General features: G+C 36.8%; 1 pseudogene; it reads left to right on the forward strand.

The window, feature by feature from the left end:
• The first annotated feature begins 260 nt into the window (after window positions 1–260).
• The window catches only part of LOC104676873, a 58,524-nt pseudogene continuing 41,055 nt past the window's right edge, over window positions 261–17,729 (forward strand).

The following is a 17,729-nucleotide window of genomic DNA, read 5'->3' on the forward strand; positions in this document are numbered from 1 at the left end:
ACAGTGGGAGACGTTATGATTCACCAGATATTAGTTATAGCATTAAAAAGGGTCTTGCCTTAGTGGGTACAAACTATAAATAAACTAAATGTTGTTCTGGTGTCACCTAACAAAGCTTAAAACAACACTAAAAAATTCAAACTGTTGTCTGGCATTGAATCACAAATCAACAGCAGACCACCAAAACCTCATCCACCCAGGAAGCACAGACCCTCACCCTCACTGCTTTGCCACTGGTTCACACCTGCCCCAAGCTCACCATGGATGATGACACCTCTGCACTTGTTGTCGACAACTGCTGTGGTATGTGCAAGGACAGATTCCTGGTCAAAGATGCCCCCTGGACCTTCTTCCCTTCCATAGTGAGGTGCCTATGGGACCAGAGTTTGATGATGGACATAGGGAAGAAGGACTGCTATGTGGGGAATGAGGTCCAGAGCAAGTGAGGCATCCTGACCCGGAAGTACCCCACTGAGCACTGCATCATCACCAGATGGGAAGACATGGAGAAGATCTGGCACCACACCCTCTACAATGAACTATGGCTCCCAAGGAGCACCTGTGCTATTGACCAAGGTCCCCTGAACCACAAGGCCCACCAAGAGAAGATGGCCCAGATCATGTTTGAGACCTTCAACATCCCAGCTATGGACATGGCCATCTGGGTCATGCTGTCCCTCTAGCCTTTGGCCATACCACTGGCATTATGATGGATTCCAGTGGCAGGGCCACCTACAGTGTGCTCTTCTCCGAGGAGTATGCCTTTCTCCATGCTATCCTGCATCCAGACCTGGCTGGCTGGAACCTATCTCATGAAGATCCTCCCCTAGTGAAGCTATAGCTTCACTATCATGACAGAGTGGAAAATTATGCATGACATCAAGGAGAAGCTGTGCTGGATCATCTTGGACTTCAATCAGGAGCTGACAGCCCCTGCATCTTTCTTTTCTCTGCCAATAGCCAGGTAATCGCCATCTGCAACAATCTCTTCTTGATAGCCCCTGGCTCTTTTCCAGCCTTCTTTCCTGCATATGAAATCTTGAGGCATCCATGAAAGTACTTCCAACTCCATCATGAAACGTGATGTGAACATGCACAAGAACCTGTACACCAACACAGTGCTGTCTGGTGGCACCACCATGTACCTGAGCATCCAGGACAGGATGCAAAAGGAGATCACAGTCCTGACTCCCAGCACAATAATATCAAAATTATTGCACCCCATGAGCACACATTCTCTGTGTGAATCAGTGGCTCCATCCTGGCCTCCCTGTTCACCTTCCAGTGGATGTGGATCAGCAAACAAGAATACTAAAAATCCATCCCCTCCATTGTCCACCACAAATGCTTCTAGACAGACTGTTACTTAGTTGTGTTAAACCCTTTCTTGACAAAACCTAACTTGCACAGAAAAAAGATGAAATTGGCATGAACGTATTTGTTTTTTGTCTGTTTGCTTTGGGGTTTTCGGTCTGATGACTCAGGATTTAAAAATGAATGGTGACGGTAACAGCAGTCAGTTGGAGTGAGCATCCCAAAAAAATTCTACACTGTGGCAAAGAACTTTGGTTGTGCATTGTTCTTTTTTAAAAAAATAGTCATTCTACATATCATGAGATGCATTGTTGCAGAAAGACCCTTGCCCTCCCAAAAGCCATCCCACTTCCCTGTAAGAATGGCCTAGTCCTCTCCCCTGTTCACACAGTGGAGGTGACAGCATTGCTTTCTTATAAATTTTGTAATGCAACATTTTTTAAATCTTCACATTCATACTTTTTGTTTTGTTTTATTTTAAATGATCAACCATCATGGCCCCTCTTTTTGTCCCCCAGCTTCAAATGTATGAAGGGTTTTCACCTTTCTGGGACTGGGTGGAGGTGTCGGGGTAGTCAGGACTGGTACTGACTTGAAACCACTTCAATAAAAATGCACACCTTAAAAAAAATTATCAGTGAGTAAAATTTGGAAAATATAATCCATAATGAGGAGAAAAATAAATCAATTGAAACTGAACTAAAAATTATACAAATAATAGAATTAGTAAACAAAGATATTATGTTCCAAAAGCTTAAGACATTTAATTGTGAATAGAAACATGGGAGACAGTTTTTAAAACTCAAATCACATCAAACTTCCAAAAATAAAAAAATACAATATCTGAGACAAAAAAATACAATGCATGGGATTAAAAGCAGAATAGATATGACAAAAGAAAAGATCAATGAAATTGAATACATATTAATAGAAATTATTCAATATTTTCATATATTATAGAAATGACAGAGCAGTAGTTTGCATCCGATTTAAGCAATTATTCAGTTTGCTTTTAGCTATATAACCAGTGGCTTGTAAAAGACCTCTTGGTAAATCTGACTCCCTGAGACCAAGGTAACTTGCTCTATCTTGGTGATTCACAATCTTAAGATTAAACACATCTTGTCCAAAAAAAGACCTGTAATGTTTCCTCAAAAAACTAAATATAGAATTACCAAGTAATCCAGTAATTCCACTTATGAGCATATACCAAAAACAAAAAGTGAAATCGGGGCCTTGAAAAAATATTTTTATGCTTATGTTCATAGCAACATTATTCACAATAACTAAAGAAGAAACACATGTTCATCAACAGATGAATGAATAAGTAAAATATAGTATAGACATATGGAGTATCACCCAGCCTTAAAAAGCAATGAAATTCTGACATATGCTACTACAAGGTTGAACCTTGAGGACATTTCATTAAATGAAATAGGCCAGTCACAAAAAGACAAATACTGTGTAATTACTTATAATCAAAATTATAGAGACAGAAGATATACTGATACTTGCCAGGAGCTGGAGGGTGTCAGCAATGCGGAGTTATTGTTTAATGAATATATAGTTTCAGTTTTGCAAGATGAAATGAATTATGAAGATGGATGACCGCAATAATTGTAAAACGTTATGAATGTATTTAATACCACTAATCCGTACACTTCGGTGGTTAAAATAATAACATTTCATATCATATGAATTTTAACACAACTTTTAAAATTAGAAACAAAACTTAGACAATCAGCACATCTTGTACATCTTTTTTTTTTTTTAATTAAGTTTTAGGGCACATGTGCACAACGTGCAGGTTTGTTACTTAGGTATACATGTGCCATGTTGGTTTGCTGCACCCATTAACTCTTCATTTACGTTAAGTATTTCTCCTAATGTTATCCCTTCCCTGCCCTCCACCCCACAACAGGCCTGCATGTATGATGTTCCCCATCCTTTGTCCAAGTGATCTCATTGTTCAATTACCACCTATGAGTAAGAACATGCAGCGTTTGGTTTTCTGTCCTTGTGATAGTTTGCTGAGAATGATGGTTTCCAGCTTCATACATGTCCCTGAAAAGGACATGAGCTCATCCTTTCTTATGGCTGCACAGTATTCCATAGGGTATATGTGCCACATTTTCTTAATCCAGTCTATCTCTGATGGACATTTGGGTTGGTTCCAAGTCTTTGCTATAGTGAATAGTGCTGCAATAAACATACATGTGCATGTGTCTTTATAATAGAATCATTTATAATCCTTTGGGTGTATATCTAGTAATGGGATCACTGGATCAAGTGGTATAGAAATACTAGAACTAGAAAGTTCTAGATCTTTGAAGAATCGTCACACTGTCTTCCACAGTGGTTGAACTAATTAACACCCCCACCAACAGTGTAAAAGCATTCCTATTTCTCCACATCCTCTCCAGCATCTGTGGTTTCCTTACTTTTTAATGATCGCCATTCTAACTGGTGTAAGATGGTATCTCACTGTGGTTTTGATTTGCATTTCTCTGATGACCAGTGATGATGGGTATTTTTGTGTCTGTTGGCTGCATACATGTCTTCTTTTGAGAAGTGTCTGTTCATATCCTTTGCCCACTTTTTGATGGGGTTGTTTGATTTTTTTCTTGTAAAATTGTTTAAGTTATTTGTAGATTCTGGATATTAGCCCTTTGGCAGATGGGCAGATTGTAAAAATTTTCTCCCATTCTGCAGGTTGCCTGTTCACTCTCATGGTAGCTTTTGTGTGTGTGTGCTGTGCAGAAGCTCTTTACTTTAATTAGATCCCATTTTTCAATTTTGGCTTTTGTTGCCATTGCTTTTGGCATTTTAGTCATGAAGTCTTTGCCCATGCCTATGTCCTGAATGGTATTGCCTAGGTTTTCTTCTAGGGTTTTTAATGCTTCTAGGTCTAACATTTAAATCTTTAATCCATCTTGAATTAATTTTTGCACAAGGTGTAAGGAAAGGATCCAGTTTCAGCTTTCTATGTATGACTTTTCCCAGCACCATTTATTAAATAGGGAATCCTTTCCCCATTTGTGGTTTTTGTCAGGTTTGTCAAAGATCAGATGGCTGTAGATGTGCGGTATTATTTCTGAGCGCTCTGTTTTGTTCCATGGGTCAATATCTCTGTTTTGGTACCAGTACCATGCTGTTTTAGTTACTGTAGTCTTTAGTATAGTTTCAAGTCGGGTAGCATGACGCCTCCAGCTTTGTTCTTTTTGCTTAGGATTCTCTTGGCAATGCGGGCTCTTGCTTGGTTCCATATGAACTTTAAAGTAGTTTCTTCCAATTCTGTGCAGAAAGTCATTGGTAGCTTGATGGGGACAGCAATGAATCTATAAATTACTTTGGGCAGTATGGCCATTTTCATGATATTGATTCTTCCTATCCATGAGCATGGAATGTTCTTCCATTTGTTTGTGTCCTCTTTTATTTCATTGAGCAGTGGTTTGTAGTTCTCCTTGAAGAGGTGCTTCACATCCCTTATAAGATGGATTCCTAGGTATTTTATTCTCTTTGTAGCAATTGTGAATGGGAGTTCACTAATAATTTGGCTCTTTGTCGGTTAATGGTATATAAGAATGCTTGTGATTTTTGCACATTGATTTTGAATCCTGAGACTTTGCTGAAGTTGCTTATCAGCTTAAGGACATTTTGGGCTAAGACGATGGAGTTTTCTAAATATACAATCATGTCATCTGCAAACAGGGACAATCTGACTTTCTCTTTTCCTGATCGAATACCCTTTATTTCTTTCTCTTGCCTGATTGCCCTGGCGGGAACTTCCAACACTATGTTGAATAGGAGTAGTGAGAGAGGGCATCCCTGTCTTTTGCCACTTTTCAAAGAGAATGCTTCCAGTTTTTACAGTATGACATTGGCTGTGGGTTTGTCTTTAATAGCTCTTATTATTTTGAGATACATTCCATTAATACCTAGTTTATTGAGAGTTTTTAGCAAGAAGGGCTGTTGAATTTTTTCAAAGACCTTTTCTGCATCTATTGAGATAATCATGTGGTTTTTGTCATCGGTTCTGTTTATGTGATGGATTACATTTATTGATTTGCATATGTTGAACCAGCCTTGCATCCCAGGGGTGAAGCCGACTTGATCATGGTGGATAAGCTTTTTGATGTGTTGCTGGATTCAGTTTGCCAGTAATTTATTGAGGAACTTCACATTTATGTTCATCAGGGATACTGGTCTAAAATTCTCTTTTTTTGTTGTGTCTCTGCCAGACTTTGGTATCAGGATGATGCTGGCTTCATAAAATGAGTTAGGAAGGACTCCCTCTTTTTCTATTGATTGGAATAGTTTCAGAAGGAATGGTACCAGCTCCTCTTCGTACCTTGGGTAGAATTCGGCTGTGAATCTGTCTGGTCCTGGACTTTTTTTGGTTGGTAGGCTATTAATTATTGCCTCAATTTCAGAGCCTGTTATTGGACCATTCAGAGATTCAACTTCTTCTTGGTTTAGTCTCGGGAGGGTGTATGTGTCCAGGAATTTATTCGTTTCTTCTAGATATTCTAGTTTATTTGTGTAGAGGCATTTATAGTATTCTCTGATGGTAATTTGTATTTCTGTGAGATCGGTGGTGATATCCCCTTTATCTTTTTTTTATTGCATCTATTTGATTCTTGTCTCTTTTCTTCTTTATTAGTCTTGCCAGCAGTCTATCAATTTGTTGATCTTTTCAAAAAACCAGCTCCTGGATTCACTGATTTTTTAAAGAGTTTTTTGTGTTTCTATCTCCTTCAGTTCTGCTCTGATCTTAGTTATTTCTTGCCCTCTGCTAGCTTTTGAATGTGTTTGCTTTTGCTTCTCTAGTTCTTTTAATTGTGATGTTAGGGTGTCAATTTTAGATCTCTCCTACTTTCTCTTGTGGGCATTTAGTGCTATAAATTTCCCTCTACACACTGCTTTAAATGTGTCCCAGAGATTCTGGTACATTGGGTCTTTGTTCTCATTGGTTTCAAAGAACATCTTTATTTCTGTCTTCATTTCATTATGTACCTGGTAGTTATTCAGGAGCAGGTTGTTCAGTTTCCATGTAGTTGTGCAGTTTTGAGTGAGTTTATTAATCCTGAGTTCTAATTTGATTGCACTGTGGTCTGAGAGACAGTTTGTTGAGATTTCAGTTCTTTTACATTTGCTGAGGAGTGCTTTACTTCCAACTATGTGGTCAATTTTGGAATAAGTGTGATGTGGTGCTGAGAAGAATGTATATTATGTTGATTTGGATTGTAGAGTTCTGTTTATGTCTATTAGGCCTGCTTGGTGCAGAGCTAAGTTCAAGTCCTGGATATCTTTGTCAACCTTCTGTCTCATTGATCTGTCTAATATTTCCAAATTGTAAAGGAAGAAACTGCATCAACTAACGGGCAAAATAACCAGCTAACCTCATAATGACAGGATCAAATTCACACATAATAATATTAACCTTAAATATAAATGGGCTAAATGCCCCAAATAAAAGGCACAGACTGGCAAATTGGATAAAGAGTCAAGATCCATCAGTGTGCTGTATTCAGGAGACCCATCTCATATGCAGAGACACGCATAGGCACAAAATAAAGGGATGGAGGAAGATCTATCAAGCAAATGGAAAGCAAAGAAAAAGCAGGGGTTGCAGTCCTAGTCTCTGATAAAACAGACTTTAAACCAACAAAGATCAAAACAGACAAAGAATGCCATTCCTTAATGGTAAAGGGATCAATTCAACAAGAAGAGCTAACTGTCCTAAATATATATGCACCTAATACAGGAGCACTCAGATTCATAAAGCAAGTCTTTAGAGACCTACAAAGAGACTTAGACTCCCACACTATAATAATGGGATGCTTTAACACCTCTTGCACATCTTATAGTTTAGTTGTGGTACAAATAAGTGATAGGAAAATTGCTTCCCTAGTAAGCAGACTCTGAAAAAAAGGAGAAAGTTTTAGACCTCTCTGATATTTGTCTGTACTATCTTTCTGCTGCTATGCCATATTTTTAATCTTTATTAAAACCATACATAAATATACTCTGTATAGTTTAGTCCTCAATTGTATGACAATGTAATTGCAGAAAAATACACTGCTATTTTAGGAAGACATAGAGTGTGGTTCATAAGTGAGGTGAAGGAACAATAGAAGGAATTGGATTTCTGTGGGTTTTTTTTTTTTTAAGTTGTTGTTGTTTGGTGTGGGCATACAATGAAATTTAAGAGGCAATATAGTGAGGTGGATAGGAATATGGAGCCTAAGGTCATACTTCCTCTGATCATTTTCTAGCTGTGTGACCTTGAGCAAGTTCATTGGCCCTTGTGTACCATAATTTCTTTATCAGTGTCTTGGAAACCTAACAAATAGCAAATACCATTTGAACGTGTAATGTGTAATTTGATTTTATTTCTATTCACAGCTTCATTGAAGTCTGAGGAAAATCCCTATTTTATTAATTTATTGCATTTATAATGTTATTCCTAAGTTTTGGATAAGATACTTACTTCAAAAACAAAAAAGAAAATGAAAACAAGAACCCCATAACAAGAAAAACTATATGTTACAGTGAAAAGAAGTATGCTTTTATCTACAATTTCTTGACCCCCCATGTAGTTATTTTTTACAAATAAACGTCAATTTCTAAAAAGTAATTTTGTCAACAGAGCCTACGTTAAATGCCTCAATAAATTGAATATATATTTTTTATCTTACATAATATAAAAGAAAATGTATTTGGAATACAGTTATAGAAGATATTCTGGAATAAAGAAAGAAAGAAAATTGAACAATTCACTGGGGAGAACAATGCTATACAGGGTGAAAAAAAAACTCTCCTTTTGAATCACTAAATAGACTTATTATCTATTATATCTTAGATGACTGCAGAAGGAGAGAAGAGACTTTAATTTATGTCACTATATTAGCCTGGGGTTTTTAAATACAAATATGTTATTTTTACATGCTTCACTAGCTCAAGTGTGTATCTATGCACATCAAGTTGTTAATAAACTTGCAGTAAATATAATACCATCTTTTAATTTCAACTGTAAAGAGGCCAACAGATTTTGCATTTTGAAATATTCTATCTTCAAATTGTACTTTGAAAGTGAAAAATGCTAATTATGTCTAATAAAAACATAACTTATTACAGAACTTATTAATTATGTCTAATAAAAACATAACTTATTACAGAACTTAATGGTAGAATGACTTATTTTTGTCAAGAACTGTGAAGGGTTTGAAATTTTACTTTAATAAGTTAGCCTGTTACTATTTTATTGATATTGACAGAAAACACAAAACTCCTGGGTCAGAGACAAGAAACTTTACTACTTATGTTAGAGCAATCAATGTGAATCCCCACATGTCAAATAGTCAACAGGTTGTGTGCTTTTTGTTTTTGTTTTTGTTTTTTTAACAGTTCTAATGTCAGAGAAAGCACTATTATAATTCCCTTACACAGGAACAGAAAACCAAACACCACATGTTCTCACTCATAAGTGGGAGCTGAACATGGACACAGGGAGAGAAACATCACACATGTGAGCCTGTTGGGGGTAGGGGGTTAAGGGAGGGATAGCTTTAGGAGAAATACCTAAATGACAGGTTGATGGGTGCAACAAACCACCAGGGCTCTTGTATACCTATGTAACAAACCTGCACATTCCACGCATGTATCCCAGAACTTAAAGTATAATTAAAAAATTTTTTCGGAAAAGACAAAAGATAAAAAGTGTTGGCCAGCTGTGGAGAAAAAGTAACACTTGCACACTGTTGGTGGGGATTTAAATTAGTACAGCTATTATGCAAAAATGTATGGAGTTTCTTCAAAATATTAAAATTAGAACTATCATATGATCCAGCAATTCCACTACTGGATATACATCCAAATGAAATGAAATCAGCATGTCAAAGAAATATGCACAGTCTCATGTTTATTGAAGCAATATTTACAATAGCCAAATATAGAATCAACCTAAGTGTCCATCAACAAATGAATGTATAAAGAAAATGTGTGGAATTTTCTTTGGAATACTATTCGGCCATAAAAAAGAAAGAAATCTTGACATCTGTGGCAACAGGAATGAAGCCAGAGGATGTTAAATGAAAAACAAACAAACAAAAACCCAGGCATAGAAAGACAGACAACATGTGCAAGGCTGGTTCAGTGTTTAAAAATCAACTAATGTAATCCAGCATATCCATGGGTTAAAAAAAATCAAGTATAGTTGTGCACACCTGTAGTTCCAGCCACTTGAGTGGGTGAAGTGGGAGGATCTCTTGAGGCCAAGAATTGGAGATTGTAGTGAGCTGTGATCACACCACTGCACTCTAGCCTGGGCAACAGAGTGAGATCCCAATATTTTTTTTAAAAAGTATATGGTCATATCAATAAACCCAGAAAAAGCATTTGTCAAAAATCTAACACCCATCCACAATAAAAACTCTCAGTAAACCAAGAATAAAGGGGAATTTCCTCAACTTGATAAAGCATATCTACAAGAAAACCTACAGCTACTATTAAACTTAATGGTGAAAAAGTAAAAACTTTCCCACTATTATCAGGAACAAGTCAAGGATGTTTCCTTTCATCATGCCTTTTCAACATCATACTGGAAGTCCTAGCTAATACAATAAAATACTAAAAGGAAGGGTAAAGTATACAGATTGGGGAAAAATAAACAAAACCATCATTATTTGCAGATAACAGAATGATCTATATGGAAAATTCAAATGAATAAACAACAACAAAAACCCTATTGAAACTAATAAGTTATTATAGCAAATTCACAGGATACAAGGTTGAAATAAAAAATCAATCACTTTTCTATATACCAGCAATTAACAAATGGAATTTGAAATTTAAAACACAATACCACTGTTATCACCCAAGAATATGAAATACTTTGATATAAATCTAATAAAATGTGTCCAAGATCTATATGAATAAAACTGATAAAAGAAGTCAAAGAAGGATGAAATAAATTGAGAGATATTCCATGTCCATGGATAGGAGGACTCAATATTGTCAAGATGTCAGTTCTTCCCAACTTGATGGGATATGGATTTGATGCAATCTCAACCAAAATCTTTGCAGATTATTTTGCGGATATCAACAAACTGATTTGAGAGTTTATATGAAAAAGCAAAAGATCCAATATAACTAATATAGTATTGAGGGAGAATAATAAAATCAGAGGACTCACAGTATTCTATTTCAAGATTTACTTTAAAGCTACAGTAATCAACACAGTGTGATATTGTTGAAATAATAGGCAAATAGATCAATGGAACAGTATAGAGCCCAAAAATAAACCTATAGAAATAAAATCCACTGTAAATTAATACAGCCATTATGCAAAAATGTATGAATGTTCCTCAAAAACTTAAAAATAGAACTACCATATGATCTAGCAATTCTGCTTTTGGATATATATTCAAAAAATGAAATCAATATGTCAAAGAGATATCTGCACTCTCATGTTCATTGCAGCATTATTCACAATAGCCATGATACAGGATTAACCTGTGTTCATCAATGGATGAATGAATAAAGAAAATATGTTATATATACACATGGAACCCTGTATTCAATCTTATAAAAGAAGGAAATGCTATCATTTCTAACCATGTGAATGAACCTGGAGGACAGTGTGCTCAGTGAAATAAGTCAGGGAAAGAAAGGCAAATGCTGAATGGCCTTCCTTTATATTTGAAATCTAGAACACTGAAACTCACAGAATTAGAGAAGTAGAGAGTAGAATGGTGGTTACCAGGAGCTGGGGTTGAGAGTTAGAAGGGAAATTGAAAATATATTGGTCAAAGGATGCAGAATTTTTGTTAGAAAGAATAAGTTCAGGAGAATTATTATACAACACGTCTACAGTTGTAGTTAATAACAGTGTATTGTATAATTTAAAATTGCTAAGATAATAAATTTAAAATTTTCTCACCAAAAAATAAGTATGTGAGGTAATTCATATGTTAGTTGATTTAGTCATTCGACAACGTATACATATGTAAAAATGTTACATTGTACATCATAAATGTGTACAACTTTTGGTCAATTAAAAACATAGAAATTAGAAAGAAAAAAAGAAAGAAATGTCAAGAGAATGAGAAAACCAACCATAGACTAGGAGGAAATATTTGCAAAAGACACCACTGTTAAAGAACTATTATCCAAAACATACAAAGAGCTCTAAAAACTCACCAATAAGAAAACAAACTAGCCAATTAAAAAATGGGCCAGACCAGGCACGGTGACTCACGCCTGTAATCCCAGCACTTTGGGAGGCCAACACATGCAGATTACCTTAGGTCAGGGTTTGAGACCAGCCTGGCCAATATGGTGAAACCCCATCTCTACTAAAAATACAAAAATTAGCCACATGTGGTGGCACATGCCTGTAATAGCAGCTATTCGGGAGGCTGAGGCAGAAGAATCGCTTGAACCCGGGAGGCAGAGGTTGTAGTGAGCCGAGATCGCACCATTGCACTCCAGACCAGGCAACAGAGCAAGACTCTATCTCAGGAAAAAAAAAAAAAAAAAAAGAAAAGAAAAGAAAAGAAAAAAAGGCCAAAGACCTTAGCAGGTATCTCATCAAAGAAGATACATAGATTGCAAGTAAGTATATGAAAAGATACTCCACATCATATGTCATCAGGGAAATTTAAATTAAACAACAATAAGATATCACTACACACCTATTAGAATGGCCAAAATCCAGAACACTGAGAACACAAAATGCTGGTAAAGTTGTGAAGCAGAAGGAACTCTTTTTCACTGCTGGTGGGGATGCAAAATGGTAAAGCCACTTGGAAAAACTGTTTGTCAATTTTTCATAAAACTATACTACAAGGCTACAGTAACCAAAACAGCATGGTACTGGTACCAAAACAGAGATATAGACCAATGGAACAGAACAGAGTCCTCAGAAATAATACCGCACATCTACAGCCATCTGATCTTTGACAAACCTGAGAGAAACAAGAAATGGGGAAAGGATTCCCTATTTAATAAATGGTGCTGGGAAAATTGGCTAGCCATAAGTAGAAAGCTGAAACTGGATCCTTTCCTTACCCCTTATACGAAGATTAATTCAAGATGGATTAGAGACTTAAATGTTAGACCTAATACCATAAAAACCCTAGAAGAAAATCTAGGTAGTACCATTCAGGACATAGGCATGGGCAAGGACTTCATGTCTAAAACACCAAAAGCAACGGCAGCAAAAGCCAAAATTGACAAATGGGATCTAATTAAACTAAAGAGCTTTTGCACAGCAAAAGAAACTACCATCAGAGTGAACAGGCAACCTACAGAATGGGAGAAAATTTTTGCAAAACTAAACATACTCTTACCAGGTGATCCATCAGTCATACTCCTTGGTATTTACCAAAGGAAGTTGAAAATATATCAACACAAAAACCTGAAAACTGATGTTTATAGCAGCTTCATTCAAAATTGCCAAAATTTGGAAGCAACCAAATGGTTCTTCAGTAGGTGAATGGATAAAGTGTGTAATATCCAGACAATGGACTGTCAGCACTAAAGAGAAATGAGCTACTGAGCCCTGAAAAGACATGGAGGAATATTAAACACATATTACTCATGAAAGAAGATATCTTCACAACAAAATTGATAGCCCACTAGCAAAACTAAGAAAGAAGAAAAGAAAGAAGAATCAAATAGATGCAATAAAAAAAGATAAAGGGGATAGCACCACTGATCCCACAGAAATACAAACTACCATCAGAGAATATTACAAACACCTTTATGCAAATAAACTAGAATATCTATAAGAAATTAATAAATTCCTGGACAAATACACCATCCCAAGACTAAACCAGGAAGAAGTTGAATCTCCGAATACACCAATAACAGGCTCTAAAATTGAGACAATAATTAGTAGCCTACCAACCAAAAAAAAGTCCAGGACCAGACAGATTCACAGCCGAATTCTACCCAAGGTAAAAAGAGGAGCTGGTACCATTCCTTCTGAAACTATTCCAATCAATAGAAAAAGAGGGAATCCTCCCTAACTCATTTTATGAGGCCAGCATCATCCTGATACCAAAGCCTGGCAGAGACACAACAAAAAAAGAGAATTTTAGACCAGTATCCCTGATGAACATAAATGCGAAAATCCTCAATAAATTACTGGCAAACTGAATCCAGCAGCACATCAAAAAGCTTATCCACCATGATCAAGTGGGCTTCATCCCTGGGATGCAAGGCTGGTTCAACATATGCAAATCAATAAATGTAATCTGTCACATAAACAGAACCGATGACAAAAACCACGTCACTATCTCAATAGATGCAGAAAAGGTCTTTGAAAAAACTTGCTAAAAACTCTCAATAAACTAGGCATCGATGAAACATATCTCAAAATAATAAGAGCTATTAAAGACAAACCCACAGCCAATATCACACTGAATGGGTAAAAACTGGAAGCATTCCCTTTGAAAACTGGCAAAAGACAGAGACGCCCTCTCTCACCACTCTTATTCAACATAGTGACGGAAGTTCTGGCCAGGGCAATCAGGCAAGAGAAAGAAATAGAGGGTATTCGATTAGGAAAAGAGAAAGTCAAATTGTCGCTGTTTGCAGATGACATGATTGTATATTTAGAAAACCCATTGTCTCAGCCCAAAATGTCCTTTAGCTGATAAGCAACTTCAGCGAAGTCTCAGGATACAAAATCAATGTGCAAAAATCACAAGCATTCCTATACTCCATAACAGACAAACAGAGAATCAAATCATGAGTGAACTCCCATTCACAATTGCTACAAAGAGAATAAAATACCTAGGAATCCTTGTACGTAGGAATCCAACGTACAAGGGATGTAAAGGACCTCTTCAAGGAGAACTACAAACCACAGCCCAATGAAATAAAAGAAGACACAAACAAATGTAAGAACATGCCATGCTCATGGATAGGAAGAATCAATATCATGAAAATGGCCATACTGCCCAAGGTAATTTACAGACTCAATGCCACCCCCATCAAGCTACCAATGACTTTCTTCACAGAATTGGAAAAAACTACTTTGAAGTTCATATGGAACAAAACAAGAGCCCGCATTGCGAAGAGAATCCTAAGCAAAAAGAACAAAGCTGGAGGCATCATGCTACCTGACTTCAAACTATACTAAAGACTACAGTAACTAAAACAGCATGGTACTGGTACCAAAACAGAGATATTGACCCATGGAACAAAACAGAGCCCTCAGAAATAATACCGCACATCTACAGCCATCTGATCTTTGACAAACCTGACAAAAACCACAAATGGGGAAAGGATTCCCTATTTAATAAATGGTGCTGGGAAAAGTCATACATAGAAAGCTGAAACTGGATCCTTTCCTTACACCTTGTGCAAAAATTAATTCAAGATGGATTAAAGATTTAAATGTTAGACCTAGAAGCATTAAAAACCCTAGAAGAAAACCTAGGCAATACCATTCAGGACATAGGCATGGGCAAAGACTTCATGACTAAAACGCCAAAAGCAATGGCAACAAAAGCCAAAATAGACAAATGGGATCTAATTAAACTAAAGAGCTTCTGCACAGCAAAAGAAACTACTATCAGAGTGAACAGGCAACCTATAGAATGGGAGAAAATTTTTGCCATCTGCCCATCTGACAAAGGGCTAATATCCAGAATCTACAAAGAACTCAAACAAATTTACAATAAAAAAACAACCCCATCATAAAGTGGACAAAGGATATGAACAGGCACTTCTCAAAAGAATGCAGCCAACAGATATATGAAAAAAATGCCCATCATCACTGGTCATCAGAGAAATGCAAATCAAAACCACAGTGAGATACCATCTCACACCAGTTAGAATAGTGATCATTAAAAAGTGAGGAGGCCACAGATGCTGGAGAGGATGTGGAGAAATAGGAATGCTTTTACACTGTTGGTGGGGGTGCAAATTAGTTCAACCATTGTGGAAGTCAGTGTGACGATTCCTCAAGGATCTAGAACTAGAAATACCATTTGACCCACCAATCCCATTACTGCATGTATACCCAAAGGTTTATAAATCATGTTGCTATAAAGACACATGCACATGTAAATTTATTGCAGCACCATTCACAATAGCAAAGACTTGGAACCAACCCAAACGTGCATCAATGACAGACTGGATTAAGAAAATGTGGCACATATACACCATGGAATACTACACAGCCATAAAAAAGGATGAGTTCATGTCCTTTTCAGGGACGTGGATGAAGCTGGAAACCATCATTCTCAGCAAACTATCATAAGGACCGAAAACCAAACACTGCATATTCTCACTCATAGGTGGGAACTGAACAATGAGCACACTTGGACACAGGGCAGGGAACATCACACACTGGGGCCTGTTGGGGGTGGGAGTCTGGGGGAGGGATATCATTAGGAGAAATACATAATGTAAATGACAAGTTGATGGGTGCAGCAAACCAGCATGGCACATGTATACATATGTAGCAAACCTGCACGTTGTGCTCATGTACCCTAGAACTTAAAGTATAATAATAATAAAAAGGAACGAAGCTATCTGAAAAGGCAGCACACTGTATGATTCCAACTATACAACATTCCAAAAAAGGAAAAACTATGAAGTAAAAAGATCGGTGGTTGTCAGGTGTTGGTGAGAAGTAGTGGAAGGAGGGAAAGGATGAACAGGTTGAACGGAGGATTTTTAGGGCAGTGAAAGTATTCTCTATGATACTGTAATAATGAATACAGGTTATTATACATTTGTCCAAACCCATAGAATGTACAACCACTAGAGAGGACCTCAAAGTAAACTATACACCTTGAGTGATTATTATGTGTCAATATAGGTTTATCAATGACAACAAATATACCATTCTGGTGAAGGATGTTGATAATGGGACAGGCTACGTATGTGTAGGAGTAAGGGGAGAAATTCCTATTCCTACCTCTCAATTTTTCTGTGTACCTAAAACTATTTTTATTTTTATTTATTTATTTTTATTATACTTTAAGTTCTAGGGTACATGTGCACAACATGCAGGTTTGTTACATATGTATACTTGTGCCATGTTGGTGTGCTGCACCCATCAACTCGTCAGCACCCATCAACTCGTCATTTACATCAGGTATAACCCCCAATGCAATCCCTCCCCCCTCCCCCTCCCCCATGATAGGCCCCGATGTGTGATGTTCCCCTTCCCTAGTCCAAGTGATCTCATTGTTCAGTTCCCACCTATGAGTGAGAACATGCGGTGTTTGGTTTTCTGTTCTTGTGATAGTTTGCTAAGAATGATGGTTTCCAGCTGCATGCACCATGTTCCTACAAAGGACGCAAACTCATCCTTTTTTATGGCTGCATAATATTCCATGGTGTATATGTGCCACATTTTCTTAATCCAGTCTGTCACAGATGGACATTTGGGTTGATTCCAAGTCTTTGCTATTGTGAATAGTGCCGCAATAAACATATGTGTGCATGTGTATTTATAGCAGCATGATTTATAATCCTTTGGGTATATACCCAGTAGTGGGATGGCTGGGTCATATGGTACATCTAGTTCTAGATCCTTGAGGAATTGCCATACTGTTTTCCATAATGGTTGAACTAGTTTACAATCCCACCAACAGTGTAAAAGTGTTCCTATTTCTCCACATCCTCTCCAGCACCTGTTGTTTCCTGACTTTTTAATGATTGCCATTCTAAGTGGTGTGAGATGGTATCTCATTGTGGTTTTGATTTGCTTTTCTCTGATGGCCAGTGATGATGAGCATTTTTTCATGTGTCTGTTGGCTGTATGAATGTCTTCTTTTGAGAAATGTCTGTTCATATCCTTTGCCCACTTTTTGATGGGGTTGTTTGTTTTTTCTTGTAAATTTGTTTGAGTTCTTTGTAGATTCTGGATATTAGCCCTTTGTCAGATGAGTAGATTGCAAAAATTTTCTCCCATTCTGTAGGTTGCCTGTTCACTCTGATGGTAGTTTCTTTTGCTGTGCAGAAGCTCTTTAGTTTAATTAGATCCCATTTGTCAATTTTGGTTTTTGTTGCCATTGCTTTTGGTGTTTTAGACATGAAGTCCTTGCCCATGCCTATGTCCTGAATGGTACTACCTAGGTTTTCTTCTAGGGTTTTTATGGTATTAGGTCTAACATTTAAGTCTCTAATCCATCTTGAATCCTTTCCTTACTCCTTAAACGAAAATTAATTCAAGATGGAACTAAAACAGCTTTTAAAACGTTTTATAAAAATCAATTATTCTTACTTATGCCAACAAGGTACAACAGTAATTTGAAATTAACAGCAAAATCTCATTTACACTAGCATCAAAAAATAAAATCAGTGGAATCTAACAAAATGTATGTAAAGTCTATATGTGAAAAATTATAAAACTTTGATGAAAGAAATCAAATAAGATTTAAATA

This window comes from Rhinopithecus roxellana, chromosome 9, assembly GCF_007565055.1.
Source record: "Rhinopithecus roxellana isolate Shanxi Qingling chromosome 9, ASM756505v1, whole genome shotgun sequence".
Lineage (NCBI taxonomy): Eukaryota > Metazoa > Chordata > Mammalia > Primates > Cercopithecidae > Rhinopithecus > Rhinopithecus roxellana.